Source organism: Phoca vitulina, unplaced genomic scaffold, assembly GCF_004348235.1.
Source record: "Phoca vitulina isolate PV1807 unplaced genomic scaffold, GSC_HSeal_1.0 scaffold19, whole genome shotgun sequence".
NCBI classification, from domain to species: Eukaryota; Metazoa; Chordata; class Mammalia; order Carnivora; family Phocidae; genus Phoca; species Phoca vitulina.
The window spans coordinates 29127287-29132817 of record NW_022589722.1 but is presented as its reverse complement, the minus strand read 5'-3'; the positions used below and the strand labels follow the sequence as shown (position 1 = coordinate 29132817).

At 52.5% G+C, this 5531-nt stretch overlaps 1 protein-coding gene across 2 annotated transcripts in view; it reads right to left on the bottom strand.

The window, feature by feature from the left end:
- The window catches only part of MPPED1 (metallophosphoesterase domain containing 1), a 74812-nt gene extending 69491 nt beyond the window's left edge, over positions 1 to 5321 (bottom strand). Inside the window, exon 1 of one of the 2 annotated variants that reach the window (XM_032416176.1) lies at positions 5209 to 5321. The gene's annotated coding sequence lies outside the window, so the exon portion shown is untranslated. Of the gene's footprint in view, positions 1 to 1359; positions 5022 to 5208 lie in introns of those variants that run through there. The other variant, XM_032416177.1, reaches the window with a different exon arrangement.
- Positions 5322 to 5531: the final 210 nt, after the last annotated feature.

Here is a 5531-nt window from a genome sequence, read left to right as displayed (position 1 = left end):
GGGGGGGGGGGGGGGAATCAAGCCCAATCCACCGCATCCCGAAAAGGCCAGCCCTCCGTGCGCCCAGCCCCGCTCTTCAGCCGTGGGTCCCCAGGACGGAGAGCGCCAACCCGCAGCTGGTGTCGGCAGCCTCACCGAATGAGTGATAGGCTAAGCCAACGCAGGAGTGCACAAATATCGTGAAAATTAGACATATTCCTTGAAAAAGGATCAACCACGAGTGACTTTAAAGCATTTACCACTTAAAAACCTTTTAGCTGGGCCCATTTTGAATTATGACTACATGATTTTAAATTACACTTTCTAATTCCTCGCCGCCCACCCCCCAAGCTCTGGCTGCCGCTTCATTTTCCAATTATGTACTTTTATTTCAGAATGATGAAGAGTGCTGCTTAGTGGATCATGTCCTGTCTGCTACAAATAGCTGCTCACTTATTCCTTTAATTTTAGATACGAATGCAGTCGGTTCACCTGGCTGGTCTTCAAATTCTGAATATTCTCCATTCCCACCGCACCAAACGAGGCCCAAGACGCAAAGAAACCCACAAAGCTCGGGCTGGGAAATATGTTTGTAAACCAGCGCTCCGCTCCATAAATTATTATAATTCTTGGTGCTTTCTCTATCCATCTAGCAGATCAGCAATCACATAAATAATAGTGAGTGGAATGATTTTTCTTCTGCAAAGTGCTATGTCCTAGTTTTCAAAATAAAGCATTTGGAGATTCACGTATCTGCGGAGTTGAAATAGGAAGCTACCCAGATCCGTTTCAAACACGCACACAGACACACTCACACACAAAAGGAGACGAGAGATAAATGTGTAAAAAAAAAAAAAAATCAGCATTTTGAAACTCTTTCCACATCCACATCAAGTCACACTCAACAGTCATGGGGGTTTGGGACCCACATGGTTGGGGAAGGGGGGGCAGCAAGAGGGTCTGAGCTGCTCAGCATTCAAATACAATTTGCAAAGAAAGTGATCGTGGATTTACCGTTCTCGGGGAAATCTATTAAACAGATGTCACTGAAGCATAATCAAATCGGCACTATGGTAAATTCTACACTTAAGTCTGAGATCGAGGTTTTGCCATTTTTATGATCAGCGTTAAGTGCATTTTTGGTGATCATGCAGGAATTTGCAACTAAGGATTAAACCTCCAAAGTATGATCAATTATCTAATGTGTCTGAATGACCAAAAAAAAAAAAACCCAGCCAAACTCAACTCTCCACCCCCCACACCCCCTTTGTGCAGGGAGCCTAGGGTGGGGGAGGGAACTTTGCCTTCTCCACCAACGTTGCAATGCCAAACGCACTTCGTTGTGAAGGGGGAAAGACAGGGCGCAGGAGAGGTACTCACACTTCTCAGGTAGCCGGAGCAATATATTTTGCAGCCTTGCAGCACTGCCGGAAAATGCCAAGGAACGAAATGAAGGGGAAATGACGGCTATGTTAGAAATTGGAAGTAGGCCTCATTTGCTCCTTAAAGTGATGAAATTAGCATGGGCCATGCCAAGAATCTTTTGATGTGCACCAATGCTAAGTCTCAAATCCTTCTTCGAAGGAGGGGCTGGAAATGTGAAGGCATTCGGTAGAAGCAAACTCTCAGGGGTGCGGATTTGGGTGGTGGAGGGAGGGACCTACTCCATCCTTGGCTCTGAACTCGAGTATCACCATCAACCAGAGGGGAGACTTCTTGTTTGCACTGTAGCTGCTTCTATTTATCACGTGTGACCAGGTTGTGATATCAAGCTGCCCAAGTTCACGTCCAAAAAAACCCCCAAAGAGTGATTGATGGAAAGGCATGGAAAGGCCACAGAATACCTCAAGTTTGCATCTGAGTTCAAAACTAGAACATATAATCTCAATTTGTTAAGATATTTTTTTCATGAGGTTGGGCTGTCCTCCTCCACCATAGATACTTTAAATGGAAATAAGATAGAACTAAATTTTGTCTCATTAGGACCCAAAAAAGTCAAAATAAAGTAAAACATTTGTTTTGGCAGCAGAGTGGCCAGATCACCAGAAGAGCCACAGTGAATCAAATTAAACCAAGGAACTATTTATACCTTCTCTCCAACACCACCCCCAAAAAAGGGATCTCTCTTTTTTCTTTCCCTTGGGGTTGCTTTTGCTTTAACATTTTCTTCGCTTCTTCAGACTCGAGGCAAACAATCTCAGTAGCAGCCTGGCGAGGATGTTAGCTGGTGGTCTCATTCCGTGGGGACATCCACACCCCAGGACCCCCAGCTGCAGGGATCTGCTCTCAGAGTGACCCAGCATAGTCTAAACGGCTCTTCCGGCGTGAAACATGCCCTTTGCCCCTCTCTTCCCTGCCTCCCAAGTGTTTGGCATGTCTGATCCCAGAGGGCGAGACGTTTGGCTAGAAGGGAGACCCCACAAGCAGCCTGTCTCATCCGAGATGCCATTAACCGTGATCTGTGGGCACAGGACGAACCTGAGAACCCATTCCCTGGCTCCTGCATCTGGGGAGCCCCTGCCCCCAGGGTCTCTGGTTCCAGAGGTACTGGCAGACAAAGGTACCAATTGCTGAACAGAGATCTCAGGAAAAAGAAGAATGCGGAGGGGGGACGCTTGAAAAGACCCTTTTTCTGTTCGCGGCGAGGGAGGGGCGATGGGAGAGACATGTCACGTTGTCACATTAAAGATTTTGACAGACAATTCAGGGATAACGCAGAAATTCCACCCTTAACTGCAGCTCAGCCGCAACTTGAAAGGCATTAACTAACCTCCACTAATTGCATGTTTTTCTGTGCATAATATTTACTTGTTAAAAGTCTTTGCCTGGCCGATTATTTCCCTCTGCCCCGCTATTCATGATCAGTTCACAGGCCTGAAGCTGGAAAAACAAAATCATTTCGATAGATTAAAAGATGAGGGCACTTTGGGGGTGGGGGTGCGTCTTTTTTCCACTAATCTGGACCCGGAATGCTGATTTTTCTTCTTGAGTGCTACCCTTGAGTGAAATCCTGCTACCATCCTTAATTCCTCAGTGCAAAAAGATGCGTCCTGGGTTAGGTGAGCACACAAGGGGCCGTCCCTGCCAGGGAATGTAGCAAGTTCAAGGAAAACAAATGAACTTAAATTGCTTTCATCAGATGAAGATTTCATAGTCTTAAGGGTGGTCTGGGAAATTTTTTAAAAGCAGGCTTTTCTGGAAAGGTTATTCTATCTAATGGCCTATGCATTCCTGACACAGTGTAGAGACTAGTAGAAAGACCCCGAAGCCTGGGTCTTTTACCTAAACTCAGACCCGTTCCGTCCATCAACACAGTCCACGGGGCCTCAGCTGGGAGAGGGGGCGGGGGGTGAGTGATCCTAAGTGCACACACAGCAGTCATATCAGAGATAAGGCACCCCACATGCAGATGACACTCTGAGCCTACCCATCAACATGAAAGGGATTTACCTCAATCCAGGTCTTGCGAAATTTCTGGGGTGGAGAAATAAATGGAAAGGCAACCCCACGTTGAACCACTTCTGAGTACATGATGAAACCCCTGTGCCTGGATTATCTATCGCCTTTTGACTAGCCAACAGCCAATTAATGTACCTCCACCGAGTGGGTACTCAAACAGATGTAACCATTTCGCAGGAACCCATCTCGAGAAAAAAGATTTTACAAGTGTTGTGGGGCTGCCACTTGGAAAGCCAGTTTGCAGGGAGCCGAGCCTCGTGCAGCAGTTTATTATGCGTGGTTCCTGTACCACGGTCCCCGTACACCGAGCCCAGCTCCAGAATGCCCCCCAATCACCACCGGCTGGCTCTCAAGCCCCAGTGTGCTCTCCACCGCCAGAAGCCTGCTTCGGTCCAGCCAAATCCACCACCCCTTCCCCAAATGGTCTCCAAGTGCCTTGGCTCCCATGGACCAAGGCCTGGCTTCCAACTTGGCAATGGCAGTCAGCTGGTGGCCTCGCCGACATCCCCCAGAGCATTTTAGCCAATGTGACTAATTATTCATGAAGTTGGTGTAATTTTTTTTTTTTTTTTTTTTGCAAAGACCAACCAGGGTTTTGAGGATGGTTGTGCCTGGCCTGAGCTCCCCGCATGGCTGGTCCCTACTGACAGGTCTCTCTCCACCATTCACGTCCTGTCCAGCCGGCTCAAATATCCACCAACCCACCCACTTTTGTTCCCCGGTTTAATTTCATAATTGTTTGCCATTTAACAAGGCTGCTCTGGGCCTTGGAAATGGGAAGGGGAGGCAACCAAGCCACTGGAGGGGAACTGGGAGAGGTCTGACCCAGCGATGGGAGAAGCACATCCCCAGGAACTCAGTGGGACAGCCTAGGGAGCCAGAACCAGGTCCAGCACCCGACCTCTGGCCATCTGGCCTGAGTGGAGAGGAGATGGGAGGGAATGCAGGATGGTGGGTCTAGGACCCCAAGCCATGGTCTGCCACAGACTCCTGGACACATCAGCTCTCAGACCTACCCTCTTCTGTCTCCACCAGGACCAGGGGAGGCTGTGAGTGAATCCACTGTCCTATAACAAGTCCCAGAATAAACACACAAGAGACAGGACGGCTCCTTAGCATGGAAATATTACCTGCGAGGGCTGGGACCTGCCTGGTTAGCCACTGAATCCTCTGGGCCGGGCACATAGCAGATAGTAATAAATACGTATGGAATGAGTGAGCGGATGGATGGATGGATGCATGCATGCATGCATGCATGCGTGGATGCATGGATGCACGGCTGCATGGATGGATGAAGTTTCCAGCAACGCCTTAGCAAAAGTGGCCACTAGACCAGCATTAGTACCCCCCTCCCTTGCCCCCAAGTACCCGCAGGGGCTTCGCTGCACACAGTAGGCTCTCAGCGACCAGGGGCTGCTATTGTTATGACCGTCATCATCACTTGCGCCCCGCTAGTCCGCTTCTTCCACCAGCAACTCCGCCAGCAGCCAGCAAAGACCGGCGAGCCGGGGAAAAGTTTCGCTGACCCTTCGGCCCCAGTCAGAGTCCAGCGCCCCGGCCGAGGCCCCTCCCGGCGTCACCCGCTCGGCGGGCTGGGCGGCGGGGGTACGCGGCCGGGGCGCCGGCACCCGGCAAAGGCGGCCAAAGTAACTTTGCGGGCGCCCCTGCGCCGCGCCGCGGGCGTCACCCGGCGCCTGGAGAGGGTCCCGGCCGCGCCCGCTCCCGCGCCCGCCGCGCCCCGGCCCGCGCCCCGGCCGCCCCCGGCCCTACCTGGCCCCGGGCTCCTCTTCGGCGGCCGCGGCGGCCGCGAGCAGCAGCGCGCACGGAGGGAGGCAGGGGCCCGGCTCCGGGGAGGGAGGCGCGCAGGGGCGGGGGCTCCTCCGGCGGCGGCCGCCTCGCCGCGCGTCCGAGGCAGCAAGTGGGAGCCAGACTCCTCCTTCGGGGGGCGGGGGGCTCCCCGCCGCCCCCTCCCTCGCCCGCCGCGCGGCTCCGAGCCTCTCCGGCTCCCCCTCCCGCCGCCGCCCTCCTCCCTCGCTCGCTCCCGCCCGCCCGCCTCCCCCGCCCCGGCGCCGGGAGGGCCGCGCTCGCGCCCC